This window comes from Triturus cristatus, chromosome 1_1, assembly GCF_964204655.1.
Source record: "Triturus cristatus chromosome 1_1, aTriCri1.1, whole genome shotgun sequence".
NCBI classification, from domain to species: domain Eukaryota; kingdom Metazoa; phylum Chordata; class Amphibia; order Caudata; family Salamandridae; genus Triturus; species Triturus cristatus.
Window position 1 is genome coordinate 388030591 of NC_140579.1, and position 12579 is coordinate 388043169.

Below are 12579 nucleotides of genomic sequence, written 5' to 3' on the forward strand. Positions count from 1 at the left end.
AGATCTAACATCATCACGTGAGAGTCCTCCTGCATACAAAGTATTCTGACACATACCAGGAGGGACTCTAGTAGGACATCTAACAAGAGCTGGAATAGCAGCTTGATGAATATCAGCCCTGGATTGAACTAAAGAACGGGACTGGTTGCTCGAGGGGCGAGAGACATGAGGCAGAGTCCTACTACATATGTTAGATGACTTATGTAAACCATCTACTACTTCAGGAGGGGCTGTAGGCAGAACCCTTTCAGCAGAGGTGGAATCAAAATCATGATGGCTGCCTGAGCCCAAGTTAGAATCTTCTAGTTTTTTAACAGCAACCGTTAACAACTCGATCTTGTTTTGCATGGTTTCAATCAAGGAGCAAAGTTTTTTCACTGTCACCACTAGAGATTTCACATCCTGGTTGCTAGCCTCAGGCCCCAAAAGAACCTCTGATAAATTTGTGGTAAAACTTTCACCAGATGCAGAGGCACCCGGATTAGGGACCAAGGGTTCAATGGGAGGCGAAACAAGGGTACTTGTATCAATGTCAACTTCACTCAATACAGAAAACCTATTGCTGCAAACAATAACAGATGGTTCATTAGAGACAAGAGGAGGCTTGGGGGAATGAGCTTGCCCCTCAGACAATGGTGCTGTAGGGGCAATAGGAGCCACTACTTTATCCACTTCCAAATTAGATATATCCTCCCCACCCTTTCTCGGGAGAAACATGTCCGGAACCGTAATAACACCTCTGGTAATCTCCCTCCTCCCACCAACGGCAGTTTGAAGGGTAGGATTAAGTAGGTCCTCACATTCATCTATAATGACATCTATGCGGTCCATCACACAATTACTCCCCGCATGTTGAAGAGTTTTCTTCGTTTTAGTCCTCCTCAACTTAGATTTGGTGGTCAGAGATCTAGATGGCTCGGACCCACCCTCCGGAGTTTTCCTCTTACCCATGGCTTAGACTTAGACTTAAAACAAGGGCACATAGACCGAATAGCAATACCTTGGGGTGTCGAGTACTTGATGTCAGAGACCTGGCCGACCCGACCCTCGTCGACCCCGGACGGCCACAGACGGCCCGCCCTCTGCCCGGGCTCAGCCCGGCGCCGCCCGCGTGCGTCCCGCGACGCGGGAGTGTCCTCGCGTTGATATCGCCTCCAGGTGTTGATGGGCGTGATCTCCGGCCCCAGGTACCCCAGGTGGTACTGGGAGACGTAGTCCCCGTTCAATACGCGGCCGCAAAGCTGATGAACGCGGCGGCGTGTGGGGGATAAGCGGTGTAGGGGCAAATGCCAGGAGCCCTCGGTGCAGCAGCCAGGTCAAGCAATGTCCTCCGGCAGGCTAGCGGACACAGGAAACTTCCCCCGCTCTGCCGAGAGTGTCCTCGCGTTGATATCGCCTCCAGGTGTCGATGGGCGTGATCTCCGGCCCCAGGTACCCCAGGTGGTACTGGGAGACGTAGTCCCCGTTCAATACGCGGCCGCAAAGCTGATGAACGCGGCGGCGTGTGGGGGATAAGCGGTGTAGGGGCAAATGCCAGGAGCCCTCGGTGCAGCAGCCAGGTCAAGCAATGTCCTCCGGCAGGCTAGCGGACACAGGAAACTTCCCCCGCCAGTAACTAACTGAACTGAACACGTTCTAAAATGTCCGAGCGGTAAGCATACGTGAAATCGAGAATCGAGAATTGTCTTCCTCGCCACATGAGTTCCCATCCCTCCCTCCCTGTCTGGCTATCGGCTTCATGTTTGGGCTTGGTAGTTTCAGGTTTTGGGGTTGGGCGGCCCTCCTCTTATAGTGGTCATGGAGTGTAATGGGTCGGCCATATTGGGAAGATATGGGAGGCATGGGAGGCTGACTTTTTGCTTTGGAGGGTTCTGGTGTGGAGCTGAAGCTCACTTTGTTAGTCATGTGGCGAGGAAGACTAACGAGGAGGTAATGGAGTATTTCAACCATGTTGCTATTGTCTGTGATAGTTTGTGGTCATGGTTCGACTATTCAGAAATGGGCACCAATGGTAAAGAGATGTTGGAGTCATGTAGCATTCATAGCAATACTCGACACCAGAGCCCACTTCCCTCGGGTGAAGTAATGCTTTTAAGGTGCTGCCACTGGACTGGGTGTGTGTGAAGTTTTAAGGCTGTTTGTGGGTTGTTTCTGGACCACTGCAAGACCACTGATGAGCCACTGACAAGTCACTTGAACACTTTTGGGGCAGATAGCTTCTGGTTAACGTGTTTAGAAGATTTTATCATTATACAAGTGTAGTAGGCAGGTTGAATGTTGATGATGTGACTGCTGCTTCTGAACACCAAGAATGCATCTTGAACTTACCAGCATGGAGCTGAGAGTCTAGCTGGCTCATATCAGGTTGTATATCACTCATCATGCGGTAGTGGTGATGCACATCTAAGGGGAACTGGCAGATTCATACTGTTACGTCATTTTTGACTTGGAGGTCTGGATTCATTCTTATCTGATACATTTTTTTAAAAACTTTTTTTATTTGTGACAGAGGGTACAGAAAAAAAGTATGAAGAAATACATACATTATTAGCGAATATTTGTATTCAATAAATAAATAAACAGATATACCTATACACTATCTGTGTTCGAGGAGCCCCCTAATTCACTCTTTCCATATACGAAAAAAACTTTGCATTGACCTTATAGTTCTAGTCTTAGCTAATGCTCATTCCCTTTCATAAATATATTTCATAAGAGCCAACCATTCAAAAAAAGTAGGAGGGTTAGGCGAGATCCATTCTCTCGCAATGCAGAGACGGGCAGCTACTAATACATTAGATATAAAACTCCTAGTACCAGAATTATCACATGCTTTAAACCCCAACATGATCTCTTTAGTTGTAAAAAATAAATTAAGTTCTAAGCTTTGACCAGAATATTTTATGACTTTCTCCCAATAGTCAGACAGCATTGAGCAAGTCTAGAACATATGTAGGATATCTGCTGCCCTTGGCCACACTTGGGAAGGCATGTTCTATCCACCCCAACACAGCCAGATCCTAGCGGTTGTTGTTGCCATTTACTGATTCTCTCAGGAGTGTAATATAACATACAATTTGTACGAAATTGTTGCAGCTTTAAATTAATAGAATGAGTAGAATTATTTAACGTATCCAGAGCCGTGACTATCTCAGATGTATCGATAGGTGTACCAAGTGTCTGACTCCATGTACCAGCTAGATGGCTAGTATCAGCACTTCTCAAATAACAAAGCTGTATGTATATTGTATTTATTCTAGCTTCAAGCGAAAGATTAAGTAAATATTTTAATAATTCATGAGAGTGTGGACGCTGCAACAGCTGTCATTTTAAAAAGTAGTCTCTAATTTGTACTTATCTGAATAAGTTAACAGTCTTTGCAAGAGACACAGGGTGGTGAAGTCATATGTGAGATGTCACAGATGTAACATTTCCAATGGTTGCAAGCTTTAAATGTTGTAGCTTTCTTAACTATCTTGACAGCTTGTCCACACATAAAGTAGTTTCCTTAAGTGTAGGGACTAATACGCCAATGTGTGCTGTTTGAGAGAAAATGTTTTTGAGTTTAGTGCATTTCTTTTAGATTGTTGAGGACCTAACATCTTCCCCAAAAATAAAAGTTTCAAAAAACATGATAACACGAAACAAGCATTTACAAAGATAAAAGGTTGGTGGCAAATGCTAGACCTATTGCTAATGTTTTTTTTATTTTGGAAAACAAGTGTGAATTTGAACACATATTAGACAGCAGAGACCAAGGTACCTAGAAATCTCTTGTAAACTGTGCACGTCTCTGTCGTCACAGCATAAAATTATCAATAAGAGAGTGACGGGTTGTCTAGTACTTAATGGCAGACTCTCTTTTGTTTCTAAGATAACATTTATGCTGCTAGCTGATTGGTATCTTAATAACCGGAATGAGTATTTGTGATAAAGGATATGCACATTCAGAACCGGACTGGCCGTAGCGGGCACAGGAGTTTTCCCGGTGGGTCGGTTTTGGACCCGTGGGGGCGTTTTTGTTACTGGGGGCCGGTTTTACAACAGTGCTGCAATATCGACCCCTGTAACAAAAGCGGAAGTGGTGCAGCAGGAGCGATGCTTCTCACTAGTACCCACAACTCCACCCTACCGAGGCCGGTCAAGCAGATTGCATTGGCTGGTTGCTGTTCCTAGTCTGGCGTGTGCACATCCCCTGCAGAAGTATCACAAGAATGTTGAGGTGCAACGTATCACAAAGCTGTAACCAATGTTGCAAGAAAATAGGAGTAACAAGAATTGGCACAGGAAATAGGACTGACTTTGGCAAGCCCATAGTGTTTTTATGTATTTATTTTTTGCAAACATGTATAAGAGGCATAACAACTGTAAAAGCAATAAAAAGTAAAAATAGCATCTAAATGTTGTGTGCATTCTGTTTGCAAAAAAAATAAAATTAATAATAGCACAAAAAAAGATACATTTAAAAAAGCATGAAAGCAGAGTAAGGCATACTAACCATGGCACCGAAGGGGACTACCTTGTAGGCAGATGTGCACATGTTCGCAAGCAAAATGCCATGACTTACAGTAAAAAAAGCCTATGACTAAAGTGGAATGAACCATTGCGCCGTTCTTAATTCTTTTGTGGGTATCAGCAAAATGAAAATGTCACTTGAAGAGATCAATAGATGAAGATGCAGAGCCAAAAGCGCGTAAGTGTGTGTGTGTGTGTGTGCATGTGCTGGAGCGGGTTATGCAAAAAATGTGTATACCCACCCCATTTTGCATGTTGTTTATTAATTAAATTAATTAATTAATTATAATCGAACTAATGGATTGGAGTGATGTGGAAAATATTTACCAACCTTACTAATGTATGAATTATATGTGGGATTTGCATCTGTATGGCTTAATTAATACGTGAACTAAATTTCGTACGCATACTAATCATAGAACATCAGAATATTGCATGATATATGTCGCTTTTGTGATGTAATTGTGATTTGTGCTTTATTTAGTAAGTATAAACTGCACTGAGTGTTGCTTTTTGCTAGATAAATACATACACATATGGGTATTAGCGAGGGAATAACATTTGATTAGTCATTTTTATGTATTAATTACGTTTTTGTGTTTCTTTGCTTAAGTTGACCATTTTGGCCTATCGAAAGATGGCAGCCTTTGGTGTCTAACCCGACTGCCAACGCTGAAGAAGGCTTGGGTGAAGTGCGCCTGCGCTGACAACAGATACACAGTGGCCTGGACCTGACCCCAGATGAACATGTACCTTTCATGGACAGCCTGGGACGTCGTCCAAATATTCCGAACAAAGACTGTTGTGTGAACCGGAACTGACAAGGGTCATAACCCAAAAGACACTTTCGTGAGAACTTAAAAGGATGATCCCTGATTGTCCAATCAGCAAACTCGGATGTCTAAAACTTTGATACATTTGATATTGATTTTACTATAAATTATGGTAGAATAGAGAGGTGGGTGCGGGTTCGTTTCTGGCCTTTCTCGATTTCCTGACGTTATGCTGACGGAGAGGACGGTGACACTGCAGGACAGCTGTTAGCCTGAATCTTTGACGGACTGAATTAATGCCCAAACTCCTGATGAACTGAACCTACTCAAATTGATGGGCATAGATTTGCGAGACTGCCATATTTGACATAGAGGACGACATTTAGCCAGAATAGGTAAATATGAATGGCAACTTGATCAAATGAATGATTTAACTTGCAATATTAATATACATTTGAATTTGAATATCTACAGAAATGAGTTGGGTGGTTTATTCATTGAAATGTGTTAATGGAAAAGTTTATTAGAGAACTAGAAAGTCACTTAAACCTACAACTAACTGATCCATTCCCATTTATGAGAGGAATACCAAAGGTGAAATTCAGGGCCTAATGAGTATCAGAAGGTTGTGTAGATTTGATGCTCATTAGTGTAGATTATGGTAATTTTTTCCCCTCTCTTATTTCCAGCGCTTGAAAGGATAATCGCCTCCCACACGGACTGATGGGGAGTGAATGTTGGTGTTATGGGCCCCACCAGCGAATGTATGGATAGTGTGTGTAAGTGAGATCTTTTGGTCCGTGACGGTAGGGAGGGATTTTGCACTCCGCGCTGGAGCAGTTTTCTGGTAGCTAGATGATGGTTGTTATTGTTTTGGTTTAGTGATTATTGCTTGTACATTGCTTATTGATTTTGGTTATTGATTGGTATTGATTTATGTACTAACACTCTATGTTGAGTTGCGTTGAGTTATACGTTGTTTGCACGGCTTCTGGGATGTAGGAAGTCGGAAGTTTGTAACGGTTCCGTAGTAGAGCAGAGGTAAGCGCTGCTCTCGGGAATGACGGAATTGTTGTTGCCCTGTAGGTACACAGGGGAAACGTGTGACAATTGAAGTTGCACTACAACAAACAAATGATGGACGGAATGCTGACAATGCAGACATTCTCCCCCAGTCAAGAGATCTGGGTTAAATCCATCGTTCTTTTGCCCACTACGCCACCCCAGTTCAGACATGGCCATATGCAAATCAGTCTTGACCCTGTGCCTCATGGGAACAGTCCAGCCCGAACTGCCAAGCCATGTCTTCCCTGGACCAGAATCAAGCATCTTAGGACCGGTTTCTGGCTATCAGCCGTCATCAGCCAGGATAGCTTGACTCCAGTGGCGTAGTGAGCACGGGTCCCACGTCTGGGAATACCCATCCCACTTAGGGCGAAAAGCGTTACAACAAACAAATGATGGACGGAATGCTGACAATGCAGACATTCTCCCCCAGTCAAGAGATCTGGGTTAAATCCATCATTCTTTTGCCCACTACGCCACCCCAGTTCAGACATGGCCATATGCAAATCAGTCTTGACCCTGTGCCTCATGGGAACAGTCCAGCCCGAACTGCCAAGCCATGTCTTCCCTGGACCAGAATCAAGCATCCTAGGACCGGTTTCTGGCTATCAGCCGTCATCAGCCAGGATAGCTTGACTCCAGTGGCGTAGTGAGCACGGGTCCCACGTCTGGGAATACCCATCCCACTTAGGGCGAAAAGCGTTACAACAAACAAATGATGGACGGAATGCTGACAATGCAGACATTCTCCCCAGTCAAGAGATCTGGGTTAAATCCATCGTTCTTTTGCCCACTACGCCACCCCAGTTCAGACATGGCCATATGCAAATCAGTCTTGACCCTGTGCCTCATGGAAACAGTCCAGCCCGAACTGCCAAGCCATGTCTTCCCTGGACCAGAATCAAGCATCCTTGGACCGGTTTCTGGCTATCAGCCGTCATCAGCCAGGATAGCTTGACTCCAGTGGCGTAGTGAGCACGGGTCCCACGTCTAGGAATACCCATCCCACTTAGGGCGAAAAGCGTTACAACAAACAAATGACGGGGGAGAATGTCTGCATTGTCAGCATTCCGTCCATCATTTGTTTGTTGTAACGCTTTTCGCCCTAAGTGGGATGGGTATTCCCAGACGTGGGACCCGTGCTCACTACGCCACTGGAGTCAAGCTATCCTGGCTGATGACGGCTGATAGCCAGAAACCGGTCCTAGGATGCTTGATTCCGGTCCAGGGAAGACATGGCTTGGCAGTTCGGGCTGGACTGTTCCCATGAGGCACAGGGTCAAGACTGATTTGCATATGGCCATGTCTGAACTGGGGTGGCGTAGTGGGCAAAAGAACGATGGATTTAACCCACATCTCTTGACTGGGGGAGAATGTCTGCATTGTCAGCATTCCGTCCATCATTTGTTTGTTGTAATTGAAGTTGCACAGCGCATTGTCTGGGTTCGATTCAGTGACATCGTCGTGTGTTGCCATTAGAGACATTTTCTGTGTGAGAGAAGTGTGTATGATAGCGAAGGTTACCTGTGAAGTTCTGGTCTTAGGTACCAGGGATCCAACTGGCATTCCGATAACGCTTATCACTGGAAAGGTAATAGATACTCTCTGAGCTTGTTAGAAGGACAAAGGAGAGGTAAGCGCTGCTTTGTTAACGTATGTTATAATTCTGTAGTAGAACAGACTGTTCGCTGTTCTCGGGAAAGACAGGATTCTGTGTGAATGTATTAAATTTTCTTGTGTGAATGAGTGTAAATGTAAAGGCATTTAGGTTGATTGCGAAACTCTAGGTTTATTTCTCAGGAGCATTGGGTCTCCAACTATGTGTCTTCAATGCTAGAGAAACATTTAGCTAATGCTTGTTAGAAGGGTGAAGTGGAGGGATGTGCAACTTCATCAACGGAAGTAATGATTCTGTAGTAGGGCAGAGGTAAGCGCTGCTCTCGGGAAAGACGGAATTCTCATGAGAAAGGTCTTTTTGCTGTTCTTTGGTTAGCGAAGCGGACAATGGAGAGGTTTCTATGTTGTTACTAACAGAAGGGTAGAAATTGAAACAAAAACTTATTGAGCGGATTTGTAAAGGAGGGGTAGACAGAAGCAGGAGTAGGAGCTGCCACAGCGGCTGCTGACGTCAAAACGACCGCGCTGGGATTGGACAGTCGGTCAGAACTGTGAAACGCCCCAGATTGGTGCGTTAGTGTACGCCGCGCTAGGATTGGAGGAAACAGGGTGACGTAGACGCTCCTTATTGGTGCGTTAGTGTGAGTCGCGCTAGGATTTGAGGACTGTGACAGTGACGTGGAAGCTTTGAATTGGTGCATTAGTGTGAGGTCGCGCTGGGATTGGATAGATTAGCGGTACAGTTGTACAGAGGGACTAGCGTTGCGCGAAAGACAAGAAGATGCATTACGATCCACCAGAAAAGGAGAAGAAAACCTGGTTAGGGAGAATCAAGAAGTGGTTTAAGAAGGACATACCAGTTAAGACTAGGGAAGGACAGTTACTTCCTCCACCGAAAACCCCTGCATCCTTTATGATTGCGAAATATGGGTATCATACTTGTATTTGGTTAGATAACTGGGTGAGATACACCAAGGACGACGGAGTATTAGCTTTTCCAGAGCATGGTTCATTTAATTTGGCTGTTTTAAGAAATTTTAGGGAAAGGATGATGAATTTGGAACCAAGACCTAGACCGACACAGTTTGAGGCTTTGACGGAATGGGAAGACGAAATGCATGAACTAGAAAGACAAAGAAGTGGTAGAGGATATAGGTACTGGTTTGGAAGACCATATGGACACGAAACGCATAGAGATCGAATGAAAAGATGGCGAGATGCAAGTATGACTGAGGGTGTGTTCCCTGTAAGAACTGTAGGAGAGAATGAAGGTCGAAAGTGTGCAGAAAAGAGGCATAATTTGGAGTCGAGAGGGTATGGAGCGAATGAGTCTGAGGATGATATTCTTGATGATATGTTCTATAAAAATCCACCACCGTATCGACCAGAACCAGAAATGTTAACTCCAAGTGCCCCAATGAGGGAAATGATGCGAATTCTAAAATCGGAACCAGAATCCCTAAGTTTGAGTAAAAACAGTGGTACCAGGGAAGTAGAAAAGAGATCGGAAGGAAGAACAGATGGAGAAAATTCTGCAGAATTAGCGAAAACAACCAGCGAATTAACTGAGAAAATAAGAGAATTGACTTAGAATCTAGAAGCAGTAACTGTTCCAGTAACGATAGGTCCAGTAATGCATATTTTTGACAAACAGAAGGACCGTGAGCATTGTTTGACAGTCCCTTACAGAAGTAATAAACCCGTAGAACAACCAAAAGTGAGTCAGAATGAGAATCCATGGAGGCAGACTATGAGTGTGATGGAACGAAATTTTACAAATAATCCATTTGTAGATCAGAATTGTGCAGAGAGACGTATGATAATGATAGAGACGTAAGTATAGAAAAACCAGTAGGACCATCAACAGACGAGTTAAGTGAATGGTTGAGAAACTTGCAGAGGAAAGACAAAGAATCCCAATAAATTGATGTGGTCAAGTTACGAATTGTATTGGAAGAATTAATCATAGGGACTATCCCGACAGAAAAATTGAAAACCTATCAGGATGAAGAACTATTATTTTTGTGCAAAAGTGTGACCTGGAGAGCGAAAAATTTGCAGGAAAGGTTAGAAGAAGTAGCTAATGAAATGGGTATTGATATTAAAAAGGTTATAGCCTTACAGAAGCCATATCAAGTAGAATTCACTGAAAAGGACATTGAGAATATGAACAAGGACGAATAAGTCAAATTAAGGACATAATCATTTTGCTGAGAAAATGACGTGGATAAATGGAGAAGCAGGTGGTATAGAAAACGAGATGATGTCTCAGATAAGACATTTTCTGTCATGAATCGGGCGTCAAGCGCCTGCCTCGCCTACATCTCCCAGAAACAACGGCGAGAGAGGGGAGGAGCCGAGTGTATAAATACACGCTGACGCACAACAGACGTTGTGCGTAATTCTGAAATTGTCGAATCTGCGTTCCAGATTCTGTTCCTGGAGGTTTAGAGAAGAACCACGAGTTATACGGCATTTAGATTGGAGAGGAGGACGCCGTGTTTGGGTTTCGAGCGACGGTGTGGAACCGAGGGGTTTCCGTACCATAGGACGCGAGCCTGCGCTGACGAGGTGGCAGAGTTGATCTTTGGGATTCCCGGATCCGGTGTGAGCGGCGGAGCTGCCGGCTCAGGGAATACGAATACGAGTCGCCGTGGAGGAAAACCCGATCTCCCACGTAACCCCGCAAGTATCCACAGCCGTTGCTATTGTGACTAACCTTTGTTCATGATTGCCCTGGAGAGCGCAGGACCGCGTTCAGTCCCGATAGGGCGTAGACTGTAGCTATGTATCGTAGTACTTTGCTTTTGTTTCTTCTTTGTTCGGAGAGAGGGGAACATGGAGGGCATGTCAATTATCTCTTTGGGGCTAATCGAGGTGATTCACACGTGACTATATCTTAGTGTTTCTGATAAAACATTGTTGCTCAAGCGGTGCCCGCCTGGGGGCCCCCATTGTGGATTGGTTACATACGGTGAGGAAACCGTAAAGACCAACATTACTCCTAAATATCCACAAAACAACTGTTGCTTTTCAGACATTGCTCACGATATACTACAAGGCATATCTCCTTGTGGATCTATGTTATTTAGGTCTGTGAAGTAGGCATCCCGTCTGGGTTCCTCCAACAGTCTGAGAGATATAGATCTCAGACAGGTATCTGAGATGAAAATGGTCATATAGAGATTCTTTCTAGAATAACACAAAAGGCGAGTGTGTGTACTTAAAAACATTCCGGAGTTGAGAATGGGCTCGTGTATGAAAGGATTGGAAGCGCCAGCATCAGTGCCCTGTTGATCGTAGTGAGAATTCATGAGTGTAGCCTTTCTGAAGTGTATGGTATATTGTTGTATTTTGTATTAACTTTCTTTACAGGTTCTACTCCCCGCTGTTCCCATCCTTCCCTTCCCTCGCTTGATTGCTCCAGTCTTCCGTGCCTTTCGTGCAGGAAGTTGGGGACGTCGAGAGGTGGACCCCCTATAGCATCACTCGAATCCTGAGGAGTTCCGGTCCTGGGTGGACAGCATCGTAACATTTTCAGCCTTTCCGGTAAGAGAAAAGGAGAAGGTAGTGACAGAATGCCCTATGAGAGAGATTCCAGGAGGAGGATATGCACATGTCCCATGGACGAGACAGGATATTTTGTCTTTTACGAATGACTTCCCTCGACTCCGTGAAAAGCCTGTCGAGTGGTACAGACAGGTAGACAGATTTGTGAAATTGTCTAAAGTACTATGGATTGATTTGAATAGTCTATTTGACATAATTGTACCAGCAGATCTATGGTCAGAGTGTAAGCTAATGATAAATTGGCCACCCAAGGAATATCCTAGGGATCCTAAAACAGGAGCACCAGACCCCGAGGTAATGAAGAAATATGAGCAGGTTATGGTATTTCTGAAAAACAAAGTGCCCCCTAAAGAGACAGACTGGGTAAAAATTGATCGAACACACCAGGAAAGTAAAGAGTCAGTGCATGCATACTACGAGAGGCTAATACAAGCTTTTAAGCAGTTTAGCGGAGATGGGAATCTGAGTGAAAAGGATTTGAGCCATTTTGTATACAGATTTGTATATGGTTTACGACCAGAAATTGGTGAGATGATTAAACAGCATAAGGTAGATTGGCAAAACAAGAAAATAGATGAAGTATTGAGACATGCTAAATACTTCAGTGATGAAATTGAAGCAAAACAGCGGAAGTTAAAAGAGAAGGCAATGTGGGCACAGGTAAAGGTAGCGGAGAGACAGGAAGCACAATTGGTGGAACAAGCAGGGTCAAAGCCGAAATTTAATACTGGGAAGTATAAATGAAATATTGAAGAAGCTAAAAAGAAATTTCCGTGTCATAATTGCGGAAGGATAGGGCATTGGAAATCTGAGTGTAAGTTTCCCCCGAGTACTAACAATGAAATCCATCATTGAACCCACAGATGTAGCATGAGGTGAGTGGTCAACTGCAGCAACAGCAGCAAGTTGTTCCCCCACAGAATCAGGTGCCAAAACCGCCTTTTCCACAGAGCAGAAACACACAGAAGTATAGTAGTGAATCAGGATTCTACAATGAAGAACAGGTAAATAAGCTGCCACGCGCTAGCGCTGTCTCGCA